The sequence below is a fragment of the Carcharodon carcharias genome, chromosome 5, assembly GCF_017639515.1.
Source record: "Carcharodon carcharias isolate sCarCar2 chromosome 5, sCarCar2.pri, whole genome shotgun sequence".
In the NCBI taxonomy this organism is placed as follows: Eukaryota; Metazoa; Chordata; class Chondrichthyes; order Lamniformes; family Lamnidae; genus Carcharodon; species Carcharodon carcharias.
The window spans coordinates 130,204,829-130,218,298 of record NC_054471.1 but is presented as its reverse complement, the minus strand read 5'-3'; the positions used below and the strand labels follow the sequence as shown (position 1 = coordinate 130,218,298).

The window sequence follows — 13,470 nt, the reverse complement described above, 5'->3', positions numbered from 1 at the left end:
CCGAACTTCTGGTGTCAGGGGATGACCCTTGATCTATACCAAAGACAAACGTGTGTGCCATCAGGGGCATACAGTGGGTGTGCACCATACTGAGAAAGCAGAAGCTGGGGTTTACTGGTATACTTAGCGCTTGGACTACAATGTGCATCAAAAAAACTTGATCATTATGATCTAGTTCAGTAAATTTGTGATAATGTCTGTAGTTAGCAATCAGTTACATGTATTTTATAGTTTAATCAATTGCTAGCATGATTCAATGTAATTGTCAGTTTTCCACCAGGCCGCATGGTAAGATTTATAATTCCAGGCCTTCCATCTTTTGGCGTAAATAATTCAAAAATAGTATTTATATTGTGAAAATTCATAATTTTCAAGACAGTGCATGTGTCATGAATCTATTGTGTTTTTCATAATTATTGTGGTTTATTGTAAAGTAGGTTTCTGCGTGTGCATGTGTATGGTTTTGCCTGTGTGATTTAATTGAATTGGAGTCAGGTGGGCTGCAAGGTTGAAATTATCAAAGGAAGTTAGGTATAAAAGGCATTTGAAATGCTAATGAGTAAACATGGAAGAGGGTAGCATGTAAGGTGTGAAGGAAATTTGCATTTTTAAATAAGTGAAGAAGGGACTGTTTAGGTTTCAAAGGGATGATAGGATGTTTACAACTAACAAGATAAGCAAGGTCAAGCAGTATGTTTATTTTTCCCAAAGGTACTGATCATATTGTCAACATGAAAGATTTTTATATTATGGGAAAAGTGAATGTCCAAAGACATATAGAACAATAGAATTTACGGATTAGAGAGAGAGAAATATATATAAAGGACGATGGAAGGCTAAGTTGGGGGGCCATGTAAGATCGAAAATGACCGTGTAAAACAGCCTTGGGAAAAAGTCTCCAGCCACTTTTGCAGAAGTCTGCTGTGTCCAGTAACCAAAGTTGGAGAAAAACCTTGGTAATTCCACTGTTGTGTGGATGCTGTGGGAACCTTGCTGGGTTGCCTATTTAAATTTAAAATCCATTTTGGACTGTTGCCTTAAACAGGGTGCCTTTAGTTGGGAGTCAAGTTAATTAGGAACTTTGAGGTTTGTTATACTTTAATTAACTGTAATCTTATGTATGTGCTTGAAATCTTTGCTTTTGTTAATAAATGTTTTAATTTCTAAAATCTCTAAAGGTGTTAATGAACTCATTACTTCTGAATTCAGTGCACAAATCTTGTAATTAATACAAATTGCAAAACAGTTGTGATAGAATGGCCAAGTTTTCCTTGTGGATTTGATCTGCCTGGCACACATCATTTGTCACGTCATACCACACAGACTCATAGACGTTTATAGCACAAGGCTATTCAGCCCATCATGTCTGTGCTGGTCAGCAAAGATCTGCCAACACTAATCCCATTTTCCAGCACTTGGCCCATAGCCCTGGAGGCTATGGCAACGCAAGTGAATATCTAAATACTTCCTTATTGTTACTATAGTTTCTGACTCAACCATCCTTTCAGGCAGTGAGTTCCAGACTCCCACCACCGTCTGGGTGAGAGAATTTCTCCTCAACTCCCCTCTTAGCCTTCTATCTCTTACCTTAAATCTATGTTCCCTGGTTATTGAGCCCTCTACTAATGGAAAAATTGCCTTCCTATCCACCCTATCTATGCTCCTCATAATCTTACACACCTCTCTCAGGTCCCCTCTTAACTTTCGCTACTCCAAGGAAAACAACCCCAGCCTATCCAATCTTTCTTCATAGCTCAGACCCTCCAGCCCAGTTAGCATTCTGGTGTATATGTATGTACACATGTATATACACAAGTATAATTACATGTGTAATTAATTCTAATCTTGCAATAGCCAAAAACCACAACTTTTATTTATACAGCATCTTTAACGTAACAAAACATTTCACAGGAGCTTTATGAAGCAAAATTTGACAATGGGCCACATAAGGGGCTATGAGGACAGATGACCAGTCAAAGAGGTAATTTCAAATGAGCATTTTAAAGAAGGAAAGAGAGGTAGTGAGGTTTGGGGAGGGTATTCCAGAGCCTAGAGCCTAGGCATCTGAAGGCACAACCACCAATAGTAGAGCAATTAAAATCAGGGATATTGAAGCAACCAGAATTAGATGATCTTTGAGGATTATGGAGTTGGAGGAGATTACAGAGATGGGGAGGGGTGAGGCCATGGCAGGATTTGAAAACAAGGAAGAGAATTTTAAAACTGAGGCATTGCTTGACTGGGAGTCAATGTAGGTCAGTGAACACAGGACGATGGATGAATGGGGTTTGATGTGGCAGCAGAGTTTTGGATGACTTCAAATTTATGCAGGGTAGAATGCAGGAGACCAGCCAGGAGGGTATTGGAATAGTCAGGCTTAGAGGTAACAAAGGCATGACTGAGGGTTCTGGCAGCAGATGAGCTGCAGCAAAGGTGAAATTGGGTGATGTTATGGAGATGGTGCGGATATGTGGGTGAAAATGTGTTTTGCTGTCAAATACGACACCAAGGTCTGGTTGAGCCTCAGACTGCTGCCAGAGAGAGGGATGGAGTCGGTAACCAGGTGACAGAGATTGTGGTGAAGACTGAAGGCAATGAAATTTGCTAAGCATTGTGATGAGGATTCTATCTTCAAAGACTCAAGGGTAAGGAATTCTGCGACTATTCTATTTAACACATACAGCCTTGTTTGGTTCATGCTCCCAACCTAATTATTTTGCACATATTCACATTTTGTATTGCTGAAAAAAGAGATGTGTTGTTGGAGCTTTTTGTCTTGCATTAATTAGGACAGACTTCGGAATTCCAAATTTCAAAGGGAGCAACAGTTTAAACCTGTCCTCTGTGGGCAAAAGGAATATATCCTGGCATTGCGCCCTTATTGAATTAAACAAAAGTATAGAAGACAATAGCTCACTGGTGCATTCTCCATGGCAAAGCCTCAAACAATCAGAGCCAACTTGCCAACCAATCAGCACTCTTCTCTCATGCAGTATAAATTGTTGCTCCCTGTGAAATTTGGCATTCTTGTGTCTACCTTGATGAGTACAAGACAAAAAGCTTTGACACTACATCTCTTTTTCTAGCAATATTCCTGTTCTGTACAGTCGAGTGACTCTTTGTATGCACATTTAATCCTGTCTGCCATCTACTGGCCACAACAGTGTAATTCCTTCTGTTAATTTTAGAAAATTGATTGTTCCCTGTTTTACACTCATGCTGACTTTTTGCTAGATGTATTGATGTATTGTTAGAAGGAATTTCATGCCTCTTTCAGTTACTTAAAAGATTCAAATATCTTTAAGTTTCTCATAATTTGGAATTCTATTTTGATAAAATTTGCTGGCCAATCATTTAAAATTGCAAGGGTCTGCTCATAATCCTTTCTCAGTTTGAGAATTTCAATTTATAACTTCTGTACTTCCTTTGGCCCTCCACTTGCTATGCTACCTCTGTGCTGTTGATCTGCTCAATCGTTCTATCTCTTCTAACTTTAATGCTCTTTTCTCCAGTAAACCCCTTTGTCTCTCACCTTGGTCATTAATCCTAGTATGATCTCAATTTTCTCTCAAGCATGTCCACTGAGCTTGGGCTCCATTCTGATTGTTGGCCCCACCTTCTCGCCAACACTGTCATTTCTCCCAATACTGGCTCCATACCAACTCACCCCGCAACAATCTGTGATGTTTGTGGTTGTAAAGGATTGTCCCAATAGTCCACCATTGTGATCTTCTCTCACTGGCTTTCCCACTTGGCAGCTGGCTGGGTAGGAAATGGTGCAAAAATGATAATTAGGCCTTGCTGTAAAATTTTGCAGGACCTCTGTTCCTGGCCCCCCTACCCCCTCCAATCACAACCCTACCATGAGAAACACAAGCCTTCACTTCCTCCCACAAATATTGGGACTATAGTTTTTACTTCTGCAGGTGTTCTGATGCCATTCAACTCTATCGCTTCACCACCACTCTCATCCCCTATACAGGTTGTCAACCTGTTTTTCCAGCATCTAGTCATGAATGAGCTGCAATTTTCTCCAATTAAACAATGGGCAGAACAATGGTCTTTGGCTGCCTCCTCATAAACACCACCCTCTCTCAAACCATTCAAGTCCCCTTTCTAGTCAGTGTCTTGGTTGAACTGAGAGTGTACAACCTCAGCTGTTGTGCTATAACCTGTACCCAACCCCAAATCACCCATTAGCCCTGGCATTTGATTCCCTACCAGTTCCAATTTAAAGTCCTCATCCTCATGTTCAGATCCTTCCATGGACTCACTCCTCCCTCCCTATCTCTGCAATTTCCTCCAGCCCTAAAATCCTCTGAGATCTCTGCGCTCCTCCAACTCCGGCCTAACTTTTGTTTCATCCTTGGTGGTTGAGCCGTCAGCTGCTGAGGCCCTCGATTCTGGAGCTTCATTCTCCAAGTTCTATAGCTCTATTTTCTCTTCTAAGAACATGGGTAGGCCATTTAGCCCCAGTTCTGCCATTGTATGAGATCATGGATGATCTGCAACTCAATCCCATATTCTCACCTTTGCACTATATCTTTTAAGTTCATTTATTAACAAAAATCTTCTCAATCTCAGATTTAAGATTTACAATTGATCTAGCTTCAGTTGCCATTTGTGAGGAGAGTTCCAAACCTCTTTCACCCTTTGTGTGTAGAAGTTGTTATGGCACAACCGATGGTAAATGCTGAGTTGTTCAAATCCCAGAGGAAAACTTTAAACAACTGCCATAACTTGTTTTGCAATTTGTATAAATTTTGAGATGAGTGCCTTGAATTCAATTGTAGCAAGACCACCAAGTATTATAGGTTTTTACAAAACTAGATTAAATGTTTTTTTAACAAGAAAAATGATTTTTAAGCACATACATATGTCTAAAAATTGCTGCTATAATAACTTCTAAATCCCCTACTTAATCAGACTCTCAGTTACACTTTTGCAACAGTAAGACACATAGATTTTAAAAGACCCAGGCAATGTAACACACAATACCCTGAATCAATGGCATTCAAAGTGAGTTTTCTTAACTTCAGTTTTTTGAAAACAGCAGTTTGAGGCATAGATACTGAAAGCCTTTCACGCTCGTTAGATCCTAAAATGCCTATCCTTACACACAGCCTCCACTCATTTTTACATATTTTCCCCTTTGAATGCAAATTCCCATTGTTTTACTATGTGTTTGGACTTTACGTTTCTGATAATAAAAATCTGTCATGGTACTAAATTTTACAAGTAAACTTCACCTGGTCAGGTGACACTTCACCTGGCCAGGTGACACTTCACCTGGCCAGGTGACACATTTCACTCCCTCTTTTGGAAACAATCTAGTCTGGTTTATTTAAAATGCAAATGTTCCCTTTACCTCTATGTTTACCTATTTAACGTTTCAACCTTAGCTACTCTTCTAATACATTAAAGCCTTCAGACCTTTAATCCAATTAAGTCTCACACACACAGCCACACATAGACACAGATACCACTATTTTACAATAAGTTCCAATAACATTATGAGAATTATTATATCTTCCTGACAAAGTGCTTACTAATTTCACTCCTGAAAGGTCTGACTCCAAGGCTTGGATTTCCACAGAGTTGGGAAGACTCCGCGGACCTTCAAAAAAGCCAGGAGGAATCCAGCTATGGAAGTCCTGGCCCCATTTCCTACAGATCCAATTTTTGCCGGGAGGGGAAAGGGAGCAGGGTGTGATTCACACAGGTGGGAAACCTGAGGCAGAAATTTTCCCTTGCCACGTGGGATCGGAGGGGCCAGTCAGGAAGTTGACCGTGATCAACAGCGCACCGCGATTTCACGCTGGTGAGCCAATTAAGGCCCGCTCAGCGTGAAATGAGAGCGGCAGCACTGAGTGCTGCCTGTGTAGAGAGGGTGGAGGGAATGCGAGGAGGCCTCATGCAAAAGAATGCTGAATATTCTCCCTGAGGCAGCTCCATGACTCAGATAGATGAAGAAGATATTGAAAAAATTAATATAGAACAGAAAAATGTTACAAAACATGTCCTTTGTGTAAAATTTTTATTTGATTTTTATTATTGCTTTAGGAAGCCTCATCCCGCCTGAGGAATAGGTTTCCTAAAAAGTGCAAGGCCGCTTGGCCTTTTTGCCTGCCTGCCTGCCAACTGTAAGGGCAGCATAAATTTGAACTTAATTACCTTTTTAATGGCCTTTGAATTGCCGCCGGGTGCACTGCCGACTCTGGTGTGCATCTGCCGAGCGTAATATCGCCGGATAGTGCGATGATGCTGGGTTGCTCGCCCGATGTCATCGCGTGTCATTTTACGCTCAGTTGGGTCGGGCGTGAGCTTGCCCACCACGCTTTATATTCTGCCACTGAACTTAGCAAGGTGATCCAAATAAGACTGCATTTTGGATTTTGCAAGGTTTTAACCTGCTGTGTCACATTTACAAACTTATGGGGTAGATGTAAATGACATAGAACTGTTATGTTCTGGAGTTATTTAAATCCTCAGCCCTTTAATATTGAAAAGAAAGGCTGCCAGTGTCAAATAGTTTTTTAAAAATCCCTGTTCTCTCAGTTTTAATAGTCTTTTATCGATATTTCCCTAAGGACTCTTTATTATTCGTTGGCTGATTTACAAAAGCTACAATTATCTCAGCAGGTGTCTTCTGAGTTCACAGTTTGATTGAAAGGTTAAAGAGCCTATTAAAGAATTAGCTTTCTTTGATATGGGAATGAAGAGAAGTTTGTTTTAACAAGAGATTAAGAGTTGGGGATATGTTTCAAAAAGAAGTTTTGAATCGGCTCCCCTGAATGGGTGTTGTTTTTTTAATGTTAGGCATGTATAGTGAAATCTGTATTGGATTTTTTGGACATTGTTTCATTTCATTTTCACGTGGCTGCTGAGTTCTGCCTGGGATAGATGTTGAGTGAATTGTCATGAGTTGGCATGGAGGTATAAATGGCCATGGGGGTTGTGGGATGCATGAGTTGGCATATAGGGCATTTTTTTTTCATTTGTTCACAGGGTGCGAGCATTGTTGGCTAGGCCAGCATTTATTGCCCAATCCTAGTTGCCCTTGAGAAAGTGGTGGTGAGCTGCCTTCTTGTACCACTACACTCCATTTGGTGTAGGTACACCCACAATTCTGTTAGGGAGAGCGTTCTAGGATTTTGACCCAGTGACAGTGAAGGAACGGCAATATATTTCCAAGTCAGGATGGTAAGTGGCTTGGAGGGAAACTTCCATGTAATGGTGTTCCACCTGTTTGCTGCCCTTGTCCTTCTAGGTGGTAGTGGTCGTGTGTTTGGAAGGTGCAGTCAAAGTCAGCTTGTTGAGTTTCTGCAGCGCATTTTGTAGATGGTGCACACTGCTGCCACAGTGCGTCGGTGGTGGAGGGAATAAATATTTGTGGATGAGATGCCAATCAAGTGGCCTGTATTGTCCTAGATGGTATAAAGCTTCTTGAATATTGTTGGAGCTGCACTCATCCAGGCAAGTGGACAATATTCTATCACACTCCTGACTTTTGCCTTTTGGATAGTGGCAGGCTTTGGGGAATCAGGAAGTAAGTTACTCACCACAGGATTCCTAGCCTCTGACCTGCTCTTGTAGCCACAGTATTTATGTGGCTATTCCAGTTCAGTTTCTGGTGAATGGTAACCCCCAGGTTGTTGATAGTGGGGGATTCAGTGATGGTAATGCTATTGAATGTCAAGGGGCGATGGTTAGATTCTCTCTTGTCACTTGTGTGGTGCGAATGTTACTTACCACTTGTCAGCCCATGCTTGGATTCTGTCCAGGTCTTGCTGCATTTAGACATCGACTTCTTCAGTATCTGAGGAGTCGTGAATGGTGCTGAACATTGTGCAATCATCAGTAAACATCCCCACTTATGACTTTATGATGGATGGAAGATCATTGATGAAGCAGCTGAAGATGGTTGGGCCTAGGACACTACCCTGAAGAACTCCTGCAGTGAAGCCCTGGAGCTGAGATGATTGACCTCCAACAACTGCAACCATCTTCTTTTGTGCTAGGCATGACTCTAACCAGCAGAGTTTTCCCCCTGATTCCCAATGACTCCAGTTTTGCTCGGGCTCCTTGATGCCACACTTGGTCAAATACTGCCTTGATGTCAATGGTAATCACTCTCGCCTCACCATAAGGGGCCATAGGGGTGTGGGTGAGAGGGCTCGTGGGCCTAAAATATTATAAGACAACTGGGACAAAGTCACAGAGAACTGAGGCAGGCTTTCTAACCAGCCTGACTTGGCACCTGTCCGCTCGCCTTTATGACCAATTATGCTCTGCTTCTGGGGTCGGCGGGTCCGGCTCTATCCCACACCCTCCTCCCAGAAGCAACAACCATGACATTTGGGAATATTTTTGCCGAGACAGTCCGGTGATTCAGAAAATTTTGCTACTTGAGCTACTGACCTTGGTAGCGCAGATTTGGCCCCCCTGGCTTAAGAATCCCCAACCAGCAGAAACAGTTTCTTTCTATCCACTCTATCTGTTTCTCCTAATATCTTGATAAATTCAATTAAATCACCCCTTTACCTTCTAAATTCCAGGGAATATGACCCTTGTTTGGTTAATCTCTCCTCCTAATTTAGTCCTTGGAGACCAAGTATCATTCTGGGAAATCTATGCTGTAATCTCTACAAGGCCAATATATCCTTTCTAAGGTGTGATGCCCAGGGCTGCTGACACTACTCCAGCTGTGAACTAACCAGGACTTTGTGTAGCTGCAGCATGACTACTAACCCATTGTCTTCTCATCCTCTTAATAAATAAGACCAACATTCCATTTGCCTTTTGATTTTTTTGTTCTCTGTATCGGTCCATGATATTTCAATGATCTGTGTACATGGAGCCCCAAGTCTCTTTGGACCTCCACTGTTTCTAGCTTTTCATCATGTAGGGAGCACCCTGCTATATCTTTTTTTAAGGTTCAACGTGGTTGACCTCACACTTACCTACAGAGAAATATTTTTGCTAGAGTTTTCTCCATTAATCCATTAATATCTCTTTGTAATTTTAAGTTGCCATCTAAACTGCTTAAAGTGCTGCCTATCATTCTGTCATTGGAAAATTGGGGTATGTGGCTTTCTATCCCATCAGCTAAGTTATTAATAAACATGGTGAATAGTTGATGTCCCAACACAGATCCTTGTGGGACATCACTAGTCACATCTGCCAATTAGAGAACCTGCCCATTACACCTACTCACTGTCACTTACCACTCAGCCAACTTCTTAACCAGGCCTATAATTTGCTTTCAATTACATGGACTTCAACTTTACCTAACAGTCTCTTAAGAGGAGACTGTTGGGTAAAGTTGAAGTCCTCAGTTCTGTTGAAGGGTCATGAGGACTCGAAACGTCAAATCTTTTCTTCTCCACAGCTGCTGCCAGACCTGCTGAGTTTTTCCAGGTAATTCTGTTTTTGTTTCTCTTAAGAGGAAGTTTATCAAATATCTTCAAGGAGTCCATATAAGGACCTTCCATAGACATTCCACTGTCCACTACGTGAGTCACCACTTCAAAAAAAAATCAACCAGATTCATTAGGCATGACCTACCCTTTACAAACTCATACTGGTTCTCTCTGATTTCTTGTTTTTTAAAAGATCCTGCTTAAAACCTACCTATCTGACCCAGATTTTATTCATGTTATTTGGCTGGGTGCCAATTTTTGTCTGATTATGCATGTGAAGTGCCTTGGGATATTTTTCTATGTTAAATGTGCAAAGTAAATACAAGTTGTTATTTTTTGTTAACTTAAGTTAATTATTTGTTTAGGATCATTACCAGTTAATTAGGCATTCTAGTTAATTTTTGATGTGGAATCTTGTCAAAAGGTTTATCAAATTCTAAGAACAATAGAGTACCACTTATCCCATATAAATTTACAACTTGTTCAATTAGGAAAGAGTGTACTTTCTGGAAGTAGGGCTCACTAAATAAATTTCTCTTTCTCTTGTCATTGAAATTAATTCCTCCTGGTTTGTTTTCCACTTAATTATACATTCATTGAATTATAGTTGTATGTATTTTCTATTTTTTACAATGTATGTATGTATTATATTTTGGGATGAGTTGCATTTGTGTACACTTATCTTGGAAGGTTATCTTATATAAGCACATTGTTACCATAACAGAAAGTGATTGGTCTCTATATAATATTAATTGCATTAAACAGTAGATCATGTCTATCTATGGTGGTCAGTTTAGTTTTGGCATTGAGGCAAACAAGCAACATTAAAGAGTTTTCTATCCAGACAGTATTTAATACTGACACCAGAGAGCAGCTGATCTTTGAGGTGGATAGCAATAGTCAGGTAGATTGTAAATAGTATGGGGGTTTATGGGGGCTATCACACAGCCTTACTTGACTCCAGTCTGGAACTTGCAGGGGTCATAGTATTCAGGCAAAACCCCTGTAAAATCAACTCTGGATTGGACATTGGGTGGGATTTTCCAGCCCCGCCCCCTGCTTGCTTGTCTGGTCCCACCGAAAGTCAATGGACTTTTGGCTGGGCTGCCAAATCTTCTGCGGCAGGTCCTGCCATGGCGGAGCCAGAAAATCCCAGCCACTGTAGACAGATGGCTGAAGACTATCTTCTCTGCCAGGTCCTGCTCTCTCGGTTCTTAAATGGCAAACATTCCAGGGGAGGACAAATAAAATGTTTCAAAGACACTCTGAAGCTCTCCTTGAAGTGCGGCAGCATTAACCTTATTGATTGGGAGGAGCTTGTTACCAATCGTTGAGAATGGCAATGAATTGTTCATCAAGCTGCTTTGTGCTTTTGAGTCCCAACATCTTAATGATGAAGCAAAGTGGTGGCAGAGAAGGAAAGAAAAGGAAGCAAATCCTGCACTCCGGACCCCACTACCTCATGAGATGTTCTGCCCCATGTATGTGGGTTGAAAATTGGCCTGTTCAGTCACATGAATACTCATGACAAGAGACTTGCAACCCTAAGTAGACATCATCCTTGAATCTAAGGACAGCCAACAATGACCAATCACATTAATCTTGTTGAACATGACTATTATTTTCAAAAAACAATTTATGTATTTTCAAATGCTGACCTACTGGCTTGCTGATATTTCCAAGGTTTTACCTGGATTAAATTTTAAAGCTAACTATTTATAGTTCCAAATATATCCCTGGCCCTTTTTTTAAACAATTGAATTTTTAGCCACTTTCCAATTTTCATGAATCTCTCTTGAGTTCAGTGACTTTGCAAAATGTCAGTCAATTTTTCTTTCATTCTCATGTTCTGATGATAAAGAAAACTTAGTTCCCTTTAAGAATGTCTGACCTTAATAACGACCTTCATTATCATCAGTTGATATTTGTATTCTGTTTAGCTTTGCCTCTGCTGTTCCTGAAAACCTAGACCTAGAAATTTAATAGCACAACACCTGTTTATTGGCTGAAAAACATGAGCAGGATCTAATATGCCATGTGGTAAAAATGTTTCTCCTCATCTCAGTCTTAAATGACCAACTCTTAATTCTGATACCTTTGGCGGAATCTTATGGAGGTGATGGAAGTCTCAGCCACCAGCTAGAGAGCTGATGAGACACCAACAACAGCTCTTTTCAGGAAGGCCTGTCCTATCTTGTGTCACTCAGCTGCAGGCCTTCCCCTAAGACCAGGAACCCCGGCAGAAGCCCGGCCCACTGAGAGCTGCCAGCCAATCAGAGGCCAGCAGCTCTTCTGAAATCAGTTGTGCTAGGGGTGACAGCTGCTGATTCTGCACCCACCTGAGGTCTCGGATAGAGAAGGGACCCAGGCATATGGTATGTGATGACAGGAAGGGACTTGCGGGGGAGGAGGGAGGGGATTGGAAGCAAGGGCAGAAGGGTAGTTTTCAGTATCCCACCCCAGGATTTACTTGTCATGTCCTCTGTGTGGTGTGCCCCCCCCCCTGCCAGCCACTGGATTAATACCAGCTGCAGTGGGATGAGACCCATAAGTGGGCAGTAATTACTCACTTAAAGGCCTTATTTGGCAGTGGTGAGGGAAGGCTGTTCTTGGGGCTTAATCCCACCCTCGGCTTTAATCAGGGTGGAGACAGGAAGGCAGCCGGGTCCCCATTTGCCACCCTCCTGCCTGATTACATCCCCACCCATCACCAAACTGACCATGGGGAAGGACACAGCATTGCACCCCTTGATCCTATGTTCTGGATTCCCCAGCCAGGGGAAACATTTTCTCAACATCTTCCCTGTCAAACCTCTTAAGGATTTTATATGTTTCAAGAGCCTTTTAAGATCTTGTCTTGAATATTTCTCTCTTTATCCATACTTAGCTTGATACCACTTAATCTTTTTTAACTGAGCCAAAATGTATTTCAAGGATGATGCATCAGCATTCTTAAATACACCATCCTTTTCTATTCTTGGCCACCACAATTGTGTTCGAATTAATGTTTTAAAATCGTATTACATTGGTCTTTTTCGATTAAATGGAATTTAATTTAGCTGACCTGCCAGGAGCTGTGTTGGGGGAGCATGTGGGATGAGTGGTGTGGGGAGTCAGTACAATGCAGGGAACCTGGAGGTCGGATTTTTCCTGGAGAATGTGGTGTTTTAAATCCATGGTGTGCGTGTGATGTTACTGACAGGTTCCCCGTCTGGCAGGCAGCCTGATTAACAGGCTTGGCTTCTGGTTAGCCTGGGTGCAGCCCAGAGGAGACCCCAGGACCAAATAAGTCGAAGCCCTGGAGGGCAATAGGGTGGGGTGGGGTGCTGATCCTAGTGTCTTGGGTCTTTGATTCTGGGGGGAAGTCAAACCCAGGATCCTGAGGTGTTTGTGAGGTGGGGGGGGGGGAGGGGCTGTTGGTGGGGTAGGGGGCGGGGGTGTCGATCTACAGTTCCGTGATTAATTGGATACCGAGGAGGAGAGGATGGATGCCTGGAGATGGGGTTGGGGCCCTCATGGGAAAAGTAGAGGTGAGAACTGAAGGGTCGCGGGCAGTAGGTGCCTGTTTCCGATGTTTATCAATGCAATAATGCTGCATCCAGCAAGTAATTGGACAGGGACTTACCTCCTACACCTAAAAGTTTAGCCTGGGTTTAGTTGCCAGGTTTTCCAAGGCTTGGGTAACCCGGTCGTCCAAGGTTAAATTCAAAATCGTGCATTAAAATGAGGCTCTTACTCAAAGTGCCAGCTCGCCTCCTTAAACCAGGCTTACTGCCATCAGCATTCCTGCCCATCCCTGTTAAAACTGGAAGTGAGTAGGCTGGGGTCAGGATTCAAATTTTTAACACTTTAACGTCCCACCCGACCTAAACCTGGACATTTTTTGAGGTTAAAATTTCTGCCTCAATGTTTCTCTGTCATTATGGTTTTCCTCAAACCTTCATGAACATTTTTGTTTTAATGATATATTAGGCTATATTTTATTTTGACTTTATTTACCATTCCTGGATCGTTACTAAAGACTAGATAGTGAATTATTTGTGTCCTG

The 13,470-nt window shown here is 41.9% G+C and overlaps 1 protein-coding gene across 4 annotated transcripts in view; it reads left to right on the top strand.

Moving 5' to 3' along the window:
- Positions 1–13,470, top strand: part of LOC121278260 (synaptotagmin-like protein 2) — a 206,545-nt gene that overhangs the window by 45,319 nt on the left and 147,756 nt on the right. The gene's annotated exons all lie outside the window — the stretch shown is intronic.